This window comes from Trachurus japonicus, chromosome 21 (genome assembly GCF_045865225.1).
Source record: "Trachurus japonicus isolate A0001 chromosome 21, Traja_1.0".
NCBI classification, from domain to species: Eukaryota; Metazoa; Chordata; class Actinopteri; order Carangiformes; family Carangidae; genus Trachurus; species Trachurus japonicus.
Genome location: NC_140927.1, coordinates 870,796 through 882,598, shown reverse-complemented (window position 1 = coordinate 882,598; position 11,803 = coordinate 870,796). Strand labels below are relative to the sequence as shown.

General features: G+C 38.9%; 1 protein-coding gene across 2 annotated transcripts in view; it reads right to left on the bottom strand.

The window, feature by feature from the left end:
* slc4a3 (solute carrier family 4 member 3) overlaps window positions 1-2,713 on the bottom strand; it is a 101,205-nt gene extending 98,492 nt beyond the window's left edge. Inside the window, exon 1 of one of the 2 annotated variants that reach the window (XM_085766381.1) lies at window positions 2,508-2,713. The gene's annotated coding sequence lies outside the window, so the exon portion shown is untranslated. The remainder of the gene's footprint in view (window positions 1-2,507) is intronic. The other variant, XM_085766379.1, reaches the window with a different exon arrangement.
* Between the last annotated feature and the right edge of the window lie 9,090 nt (window positions 2,714-11,803).

Here is an 11,803-nt window from a genome sequence, read left to right as displayed (position 1 = left end):
CTTATTGTATGTGCAGATGTCAAATATTCAAATTGAAGACTTTCAGTGACATAGGATGAATGGAACAATTTGTGAGGGAATAACTTTTATATTGCCATTGTCATTTATTCTCTCATCATTTTAATATTAGCAATACAACATACAACTGTCAGTCACTCTGCTCTGCTCTGAGCCGGGGAGAAAACTTTTCTCGTATCCTACAGTTTTTATCCAATGAGGAGAGAGAACGGCATGAAGGGCTGTGTGTGCAGCCAAGGGATGCGCGTGAATGTGGTGACGTAGGGACGAGGACTGTTATGGTGCGTTCAAGGCAGCCCGTAACTCGTGTTTTTCCGACCTGTGAAGTCATACCAGTTCGATCTGGTACGAGTTCACGGGTCGGAAGTTACGAGTGGCCGTTATAGTGACTTTCACAGGTAAAACAGGTCAGAAAAACACGAGTGGGTTGCCTGGAACGCTACAAAATCGTAAGTTGTGACTTGAAGCTGTAATTTACGGTTTCAAAAGCCTGCCTGGAACGCAGCATTAGCCAAAACGACCGGATCGCTTACTTCTGCTTTAACATATCACTCCTTTAAACCATATAAGTTTGAGCAGAATCACAAAAAGAACGACAACAGTTTTAACAAAAACAAAGCTCAAGAAAAACATACTTTCATACCTCAAAAACTGTTTTTTTGCAATAAATCCTGGAGCATCTTTTGAATTCAACTGATTTTTCTCTGCAACGGGGGGAATCCAACTATGCATGTGCAGTGTGAGTATCATCACTCTAGCTTGTTCCTGATTGGAGAAAAATGACATGTTGCAACCATCCCTGCTACTGTCCTCGGTCTCCCCTAAATGAGGCAACATCTAATGAAATATGCGTTAATTTCCAGAACTGAAATCTGAACAATGGATAAAGCCCCTTTCAAAATGCTTGTTTGATTTTGTTGACATATTAGAGTCAGAAGTTTTTACAGAGGGGATTTTGGATATCTCTTTTTATCACTTTTTTTTTTTTATCACACAGTGAAAACAACTGGCCAGGAAGGGGTTAAAATGTTGAAACCCATGTCAAAAGTGATTTTCATGTTTAGCCTAGTCAAGACCCAGCCCTATATATTTCACAAATATTTTGGGAGTAACTCAAGTCTGAATTTTGTCCAGGGGTCATGGATGTGGTACCAATTGAGGGATCTGAGGGTGATCAACTAGCTATTTGCAGCATTTCGGGGGACATAATATCCCACTGAACTGGCTGCAAACCAAATAGTTTTATTTTCTTTAAATCACTTTTTGATGATCGCTGTATAATGAGTAATTTGTCACATGGTCTATACATAATAGCTAGCTGCTAAACATCAGAGCTTAGCCTTAGTCATTGGAGTAGCATCACACGCAAAGCAGAGTCACTCTGGAAGGATGGCTGTGGGCTGTTCATGTGAAATGAAAAATGAAGTTCACTTCCACGGCATTGAGGGTATGAAATTATCAACTCCAAAAATTAAAATCAAAACCACTGTGTCAAATATATGGTTAAACCTAATTGCTAAATATACGTGACTACGTATATTTAGCAATTAGGTTTAACCATATATTTTGTTCTTAATCATTAAGTTTTATCATAATTTATCCCAGTTTGTGTTGTAACATAAAATGAGAAACACTATCCTGAGATAGGATCATGTGAACTGTTATAATCTTTATGCTGCAGCTCATTCTGAAGGAGAACCCTTCTGGAGGACTGTCATATGGCTTTTGAAATCCCACACTCTGCTGCTCTCTCCTCAGACATATAAGTGGTACAGTAATCAATACTTGCACTCAATTCTGAAATTCCTTATTTATAAAACACAGAGGCTACAGAAGGTGTAGGGTTACCACGGCCAGCTGCTTTCCACATAAGAACAAAAACAGGAGGCAGCTGCCTGAACCGCTCAGTTTTGGGAAATCCTGTGAAGCACCATCAGTTGACTCTCCTCAGCAGACGATTGCTGAGTCATTACTATGTGACCTTATCCACCTCCAGCTCCTGTTTGAACTTGAATCTGTTTGACGCGGCTCGCTGATGACCTGCAGAGCCTCTGATCTTCTTCTTTTTTTTTTTTTTTTAGAGCCTGGAGATTGGCTAATGATGCACTTTCTTTTGTATGGGCGAAAACGCTGCAGCAACGACTATCAACATGATACGATCAGTAAAGCCACCGCCTCCGGAGCAGTGGTGCTGCTCCACCTGTACTACACAATGAAGACGTCTGCGCTCCACGGTGCAGCCCTGCACCCTCAGACAACGCGCTCTCCAGCACTGATTTACATTTACATGTGTCAGTCAGAGTAGAAAACCTTCCGACAGTCATTTCCTCTGCACAGTCACATGCACGTCTTTGTTGCATATCAACTACCCGGACAGCGACTCAGCATCATTTTTTTTTTTGTATTGCCAGTGCGTGGTTCTCCCCACTAGAGACTCAATGATGTAACATTGTCAATTTAGTAACCGCCTTAGTAATTCGCCTGCTTACCTGTGATTTCAGAGATCAGTCCAGGAGGTAGAAAAGAAGAGAAAAAAATAACTGGAAGCAAGCGATGCTGCGACTACAACACACGGCGGCAGTGGAGCTGGTTCATACCGTAACAACCAAGTGGAGACGCGCCACGCACAGCCTTGCTGGATCTGCAAAGGATGCTCGGCATGACCACGTGACTCTGGAGGACAACCTGCCCATCTGAAGTCACTGATGGATGGACAATAACAACAACAACAACATGCCGTTCGCAAGGTTACAATGTATGACTGCGACATGCTTACCACTAATGCTATTATGGATATTTGAGTATATGGTTTATATATTTTTTTAATGCATGTATATATTGATATGGACGTGTGTGTTGTATTTATATGATATATTGATATGGATGTCTATGTAGCATTTATGCTATGTGTTTATATGGATGTTTATGTAATGTATGTAGGATATTAGGCTATACATTCATATAGATATGTGCATACATTATTATAAACCGTTATGAGTTAAAAAGGTAGGGATTAAGAAAAAGTGTATGCTTATACAGCACTCCTTTTTTGAACTTGTTGGCATATGATTTGATGATACTTTTATTTCTATTTATTTATTAATTTATGTTAGACTTGTTCAAAATAGATACATTCATTCATTCAGTGCTTACATTGTTTTTTTATTTACATTTACTCATTTGGCAGAGCTTGAGCACACACATAAATAGCCAACATTTACTATGTTTTATACTATATTGAATTATTGTTACAATGAATTATGCATACATAATTATTACATGTATTAATATGAAGAGCAGTACTCAAGAGAATTACATTCCAGTCACTGAGCACTTCATTGGGAACACCATAGGAATAGTAGGTGCCTGCTTTCCTCTGGAGACAACCTCAGTTCTCCTGGCCTCGATTCTCCTTTGTGATTCTGCTCCATGTTGACATGACTGTCACATCATGCACATTCATGCTGTGATTCGCCTGTTCCACCACATCCCCAAATGCTGGGTGACGTTTCCACCTGCATTCTCTATGGTCAAAATCATAACTTAGGAGTTGTTCTTCATAAAATATTTTTGCATGATCTCTAAATTGCACAAGTAGCCACTTAGTAACGAGACAACATTCACCTCAGTATACCATGCTGTATGCTTGAGGTGGATTTTCCCTCAGCAATGGTAAAAGTTAATTGTGTGTCTTGCCCTCTGCTGGCCTAAAAGCTGCACATCACATTTGGGCAGAAAACAGCTGAGTCGAAGGAGCTGAAATATTACTAAGTTCAAGCTTTCATTTCTTAAATGATAAAATGTAATTTAAAAAGTAATCCAATAAAAACATGGCTAGCTAGAATTAGCCTCTCCTCCTGACTGATCTCAAATAGATAATTATGGTGGCAACTTTCTTATCATTTGGATAACAATAGTATCCAGGTGATGAAGGTGATGTGTTGCTCATGAAAAAAATATGGAACATATGTATAATTTCATGCAACTATGCCTTCAACCCATATGTGTTAGTTACAGAGACACTAAAGGAGCTAAATAAACAGTAGAAGATCTTCAGGAGCCGATCATCAACCCGGAGTCAGTTAATGTGACTGTCTGCTGGAAATGTGACAGAGGGAAGGTTTGCTCATCCAGACAATCTTTTCCAGATGCTACAACAGGAGGGAAGAGAAAGAGTGTTGTGATTCCTGATGAACATATTGAAACATACCAACAGCATGTGAGGTATTGTCAACACACTGACATAGAGGGAGACCATGAGTACATAAACATGCATTTGCAAAGTTTACTCCACTAGAACAGTACTACACATTTTAAAGGGATAGTTCAACATTTTGGTAAATTGGCCCAACCATAATCCCTATAGTTTTAGGAGTAGGTTTGTTACCTTTAATTGTCGGTGCAAGCTATTTTTAGAATGGTGGAGCAGAGCCGCGAGCTGCTCAGAGCTACGCTACGGAGGCTAATGGGATTTCTTGGTTTCTCTCATCAATCTCATCAAATACACAATCCAACAACTCCAAAACGCTTTCGTGGACAAGTTGTGACCTGCACATTCACCACACTATGAGATAATAACACAACGTTACGAGACAGAGTTGTTTTCCAGGTAAATTCATGCGTTACTGTCGGGGGCAGTTTTTTTGCCGAGCAGTCTCTGCATTTGCCTCGAAAACAACTCTGTCTCTCAACATTCCGTTATTATCTCATAGCGTGAATGTGCAGGTCAGAACTTTGATTGTGTATTTGAGTTTGATGAGGGAAACCAAGAAATCCCATTAGCCTCCATACTGTAGCTTACCTCTGAGCAGCTCATGGCTCTGCTCCGCCATTCTAAAATTAGCTTGCACCGACAGTTAAAGGTAACGACCCTACTAAAACTATAGGGATTATGGCAATGGGCCAGTTTGCCAAAATGTTGAATTATCCCTTCCAAGGTTGTATAGTATCTCAACGTAATTCTGCATGATCAATTTGATTATAGCTTTTGATTCTATAGAAAAAAGAAGCAAAGATCAGGATTTTCTATGCAAATATGAACAGTAAAGTCTAATGGAAAACAAACATCAGTGCAATTTTACATTGATATAAATTTAATGACTGAGCATTAAATCTTTAGATGGATTTTTGGCATGTGGTTTCCACATAGTACTTGGCCAGTTTACAAGACATTGTGGCTTTAAACCCTGTTAAATTTTAAAGATGTTTGATTCTGGAAGACAGAGGTTTCAGCTGGAGGATCATCCAGATGGATCAGTTTCCTCTGGCACTGTTTTGCTGTCAAGTGATTCCAGGTCTCCCAAAGGGAAATAACATTTAAATCATTTACTCTGTTCAAACACCTTTTTTCTTCTCATGCAGTGTTCATGCTCTGCTATGTCAATATAATACTGATGGTTCTGGTATGAACACCTACATAATAAAAGTGAACTGGCCTATGTCTTAACATGTCTCTGTTTCTGACTTTCTGAAAGTCTTACAATTCTGTTAACTACCACACACTCAATGTTCATATAGGGAGGAGGTCATACTGTCATAATAGTTGATGTAGTTTAACGTTCGGGTGGGAAAACTGCCCTTTTAAAATAAGAAATGATTTCACAAAAATAACAGAACATAAAACTGACATAACAACATGATAATAAAGTAACTGTAAATAAATAAATCATAATTAAAGAAAACATAAAAAAACACATCAAAATAGATTGGTTCTTTAACTGTGCTGTAAATAGGCCTAATTGGGTAGAGACGATACTGTAATCCACAGAATAAACATCATAATTTGTGGTGTATATCTGCTTCCATAAATAACAGTTAGCATGAACAGCTAACAAAGGAGAGAGAAGGTGGACAGAGCGATAAGACAGAGGACGTGTTCAGTGGGTTGTGACAGAACAACAAGTGGATTAACTGGCTCATAAACAGTTTATAAAACTGTATACAGTGGGCTGCACGATAAAATCATTTGAACACACATAAAGTCATATTCAATATTGCTTATGACTGTGTGATTGTTTGATTTTGTCAGTTCACACAGGACAGGACATTGTGTCTTTTACTAGAAAAAACAGCCAGTTACATTTGTGTTACTGGAAAGAGCAGCTGCACACAGCCAGGTGCATTGGTGCATTTTGATGGTTATCTGGTTCTACAGTGTTTCAGGCAAATCATGGAATTAAATTAAATTATTCAGACTGGCATCTCTGTTTTCATTTGGAGGTGATGTGCTGCTTTTTAGGTTTATATAAAGAACACATGGGTGTAACACCTGCATAATTTCATGCAACTATGCATTCAAACACTATGTGTCAGTTACAGAGACACAGCTTGAGCTAAAAGAACAGTGGAAGATCTTCAGGAACAGACCATGAGTCAGTGTTGACGATGTCAGCTGGAAAAAAGGAAAGTTTGCGCGTCCAGATGAACTTTTCCAGATGTTAAAAAAAATAATTTAACAGAGGGAAGAGGAATGATACTGACAGCTCTCAATTCTGTTCAGTCTCCATGTTTTGATCTTTAACAGACAAACTATTTTTTCTTCCCTGTGATTCCTGATTAACATAGTGAACCTATGTACTTTCACACATGTACAATACTCCACAAGAGGGAGCCCTAACTTTAAATATAAAACTCTATACACTTCAAGAGTCAAATTATCTCAACATAAACTAACAAACAAAATAATAATAATAATAATAATAATAATAATGACTGAACATTTGTTGCATTATTCTTTAGATTAATTTATGGCCAGTGGTTGCCACACAATGCTGGGGCGGATTACAAGACATTATAATGGTGCAGTAAATCCGGTTGTTTTAAAAGTTTAAAGATGTTTAAATCTGGAAGACAGACGTTTTGCAGCTGGAGGATCATCCAGATGGATCACTTTCCACTGGCACTGTTTGTTGAAGAAAAAGAAGAAGAAGAAGAAAAAAACATGTTCTGTTCCCATGGTAGCAGGGATGTCACTCACTCATGTTAATGTTTAGTGCCATGAATTCCATTGAATTTGATGATGAAGACAATTTCACTCTCCACCCTGCCCTTAACACCAGTTCAGGATGGTCTGAACAGTGCTGCAGTATCAAACGTGAAACCAGAGGGAGGTGATTCAGAGGCTGTTAAAAGTCTTTTCCTAACGTGACCTCAGACAGACTTCCTCAGGTGCTTTTACAGGATGTTTCATTTGGCTCCGTCATTACCTAACGCAGGGGTTTTGCGGCCCGGGGGCCATGCTGTTTGTCAAGTGATTACAGGTCTCCCAAAGGAAAATAACACTTGAGGACCACCACTTATTTACCTGACTCAGCTCAACCACCTTTCTACCTCTGACATACAATGACAGCTCAGTCTTCCTGCTGAAAACCATGCTTTTTATATTATTATTATTATTATTATTATTATTAATTTACTCACTCAATGAAACATGATTCCAATTTATCTGCTGAGTGCGTTGCTAACTTTTTGCCAACATGTCTGTACACTCACTATAAATGAGGGAGGAAGTAATAAATTTTAAAATTACTTTAGCCTTAACAGGACTTGTACATACCGGTACTCCCAGGTTTCAAAATGTGCCTCATAAATAAAGTTCACTCATTACTTGTTCATTATTTGAATGTCGTTGTAGAAGTGGAAGAGTCATAGTAAAAAAAAAAATTCATTCATGACAATGCATCATAACTGAATCATTGCTTTTAATGTATAATCTCAGTCTTACAAAGATGCTCTGGATTAAATGAACTACATTAGATTTATATCTCTGGATTGTGGTGCAGTTGTTGTAAAAAATGGCATGAAAATGAAAACTCATGTGCAATACTCTCAAAACTTGAGTAAAACTGAATACCATCCCTGCAAATATAACATGCTAGCATGAATAAACTGGAAAAATTCTCTGTGGTGAATGGAAATTGCAGACCACATAGAGGGAGAAGAGGAAATGTCTAAAAAAAAAAAAAAAAACAGCATTAATTGAGAAATAGCTCAGAAAGTAACAATGTAATCAAACAGCTTCTCCTCTGTTTATAATCTTACATGAAATCAGTTTTTCCTCCCTCTCAGGCTTCCCTGCTTTCTGTGGAATTTGATTGGGGATATTAATTTATTCCGTGTACAGATTCTGTTTATGATAATAACGGCCTGCTCCTCCTCTCCCTTCCCTGCAAATCTGCAATGTAATGTCTTATGCATCTGATCTGACATCGGGGAGAGAGACTAGGAAAATTTAGAGCAGAACCAGCTAATGATTCAACATGACAGCTGGTGAAGCCAAAACGTCTTGATCGCTAGTGGCAGTATGGACCTTAAACTCCGCCCCCTCCATCAACGTGAGCAGCTGGGTCTTGGATTGAATTGATTTTTTTTCTTCTTCTGATAACCTTTGTTTTTAATTAGTTATAGGATGCAATAACAGCATGTAACATCCTGATTGACAGCTGAATTTGGCCATTTTGACCTCAGTACCACAGATCCCTGACCATGTGGAAACCGGGTTCAAATTTAAATGTATAAAAATATGATTATTGTTTGAATAACACTGTTATTACTGACAGCAGCTTCTGACAATAATGCACATGGTACTGTATGGTGTATTATGAGTAACTAATGACATTGAACATTCTCAGTTGGTAATTTGTTCTTTGTGTAATGTTCTTTTGTTGAGGGAATTAACTCAAACATGAAAAAAAGCATGGTTGAAATAGAGCTCCCACATCCCTTAAAAGCACAATGCTGAGTTATTTAGGATAAAGTAAATGCTGATTTGTTGAGAGCAATGCCAGTAGAGGCCTGTGCTGGAAAATGGCGTTCAGAGAAGCCTAAGCAGACATTTTGAAAGGAAGTTGGCAGCACTGAGACTGTAACTGTGCGAATGATGAAGACCATGCCCCTTGGGAGCCTGTTTCAACAGAGCTCAACATCTTAAAGGAACAGTCCAACAGTCAGGATGATGGACTCAAACTTGAGTCCTAAGGATCATGTTAGAAAGTACTGAGTGTGTATAAGTCTCTGATCTTCAACTAGAAGACAAGGTTTTGTGGTTCAAAATGAAATTAAATCAGATCACAGAAGGTTGTCAGTGGGAAACAAGCCACAACAGACAGAGGACAGGCTCCCTGTGACACGTGAAGACAGGGAATGCTGTGGTGGGCCACACGATACAGGGAATAGAACAGTAGAAGAGCAGTACCACCAATTACAACTCAGCAAACAACATCTGTGTTGCCTTAGCTCCCGCAAAGACCCAAAGGGTCTGATAAGTGTAACAATAGAACAACAGAGTTCCCTGTTGAATTGTCCAAGCCATTACTAAAACTAGTCTAGAACCACGTGAAACCATAAAACAATGCATATACACTATTTCCTCAGTTTGTTTATTTTGTGTTGCAACATTAACATACTCCCACACTAGCAAAAAAGAGGGGGAAAAAATGAAGACTGTCAATGCCACGGAAAAAAAAAAAAAAACAGACAGTACTGTCTACAGGGTGGCTAGGGAATTGTATCCTGCCAGCTCATGCTAATGCTGAAATCTAATCTTGTGTTCTCCAGCTATGGTTTACAAAAGTTTGAGAAATATCCTGAGTAAGAAGCACATCCATCAAATCCTGGTTGGCCATTCATCCACTAGTTTTTGTAACTGATTTAGCGTTTCTTTCATTGGCCCAACAGAAAATATCTGGCATGTTCCTGGACTTTGCTTTCTATGTATTTAGACAAATGACCAAACAATGTGGTGGGTTTTTACTTTTGCTGTTGTTTCAACAAGAGCAAAAGTAGCAGCTCGGGTAAGCAGACTAAATAATTCATGCCATCTTCACTTTGTCTATATCCATAAGAAAACACTGTTTTACTAACCAATCTAAATTGGACACATTATTTTTTCTATAATGTTAAATTTTCTTACTTAGAAGCTGCATTTCTGATATTTTAGAATCTCTGTAGCGATCACTGCATCTTGATATGATCATACTATAGGCATGTCTGAACTAGCCACGTGCATCACACACCACATCAAAAACAACCACTCCTATTATTTTCTGTGTAAAGCCCTACAGTAGCAGCTTGTTGCTGCACCGCATGCCAGTGCTCTATTTCCAGCCATGTTACCGTACTTTATTATCCCTTGTGGCCCCCTCCCAATTTGACTCCTTTACAGCTAGTATTCTCCTGCCACTGACATGCTGATGCTGCAACGCTTCCTGTAGGTCATAGGGGCTGAACTTCATGCCAAGATGCACCGCACTGACACCAATGCATTTCCCTTTCACATGTTATTGTCAAATTGAGATCTGTTATGTACAGACCTGTATATTTATTTTATTCTTGTATCATAATAAAACTGCATTAGTAACTATAGACGCAATCACAGTTTTATGCTTATATTCTTGTAGGATTAGATAGCTGGCTAAATGTAAGGTTTTTTTTTTCCAAAAAGTGAATTTCATCTAAAAGTTATATGTTCCTTTAAAGTGTTCATTGTATCTTTAAAGTATCTTTTCAAGTCAGCCCAGACATGCAAAAGAAACATTTGCTGACCTCTGTGTATTTTATGGGTGAACCCAAATTGTAGGGGACACTGATGAGAAATGCTGGATGCCACTTTAAAGGGCAACATCTTGCCCACATGTGAGCCATACATCAAGACGTCTGCTAGATTGTGACAGTCTTTATTGAGAGGGCAGTATAAATGCTAACTCCTGCATAAACACAAACCCAGACACATCTACATAGAGGAAAACATGGCCTACTGCCTGAAATGAACTGTGTAAACAGTGCCAAACAACCCCCACCTCCCAAACCTACCCCCCTCCCTAAATGTTGTCTGCCATGGTGTGGCACAGCCTTACATGTCTACTCTGCTTAACAAGGCTGAACAAGGAGTTGAATTACATGGCCGTCTGACACCTTGTATTTCCATGTGCAGTATTGGTGAGTAGTGAGCAGTGGTGGACTGGGATGTTAATTCAGGTGGGACATATTGACCTTTTTTATGCAGACCACCAGACTTCTAACTTAAAGGTGAACCATTTTGATTAAATGGCTAAGTGTAACCATTATGTTAATTGGGAAGGAAAGTTACAAGAACAAATTTGGTATCATTGATATCACTTGCATAGGGAAAAAAAAATCTTTTGTACACACTGTTACTTACATTACTGCATGGTATTTTAATTTTAGGCTACTAGCCTACACCACTCATTCTTGATCCCTTAGTTTTTGGTCAAGTTTGTACCATTGTACACTAGTCTGCCAGATGTTCAGATGTTGATGTTCTGGGGCCTCTGTGAAGTTACCTGTATTTTTTCTGCCGTTGAAGTGAGCTAATTGCACAATATAAAGTTCTTAATCGCCCTCACGACTAGCATTAGCATAGATGCTTGTGCTTTTTTCAAAGCATAACAATGATACGTGCTCCAACATACTGTAGAGAACACTGAAAAACATCCCATAATCCAAGTTACAGTTAATAGCAAATTCTGCACCTTTTTTTCTTCACAGCAGCTAGCAAACAGCTAGCTAACATAACCTGCTAATTTACTGGAGTTTGACCAAACATCCCATAAGGTAAATATGAGATAAGCTCGGCCTCCAAGTAAGCTGGCAGAAAACAAAACTTCTGCACCTCGGCGACGGACTGGACCCCCCTCTGCACATCTGCTCAGATGTTGAGGAAACCATTAGCTCATTTGTCTACCTATCACCAACAATGGCAATCTCAAGCCAGAGATCACACCACAGACGTGGCCTTGCTGCCGCAGCCATGCGGTCTCTATGGAGG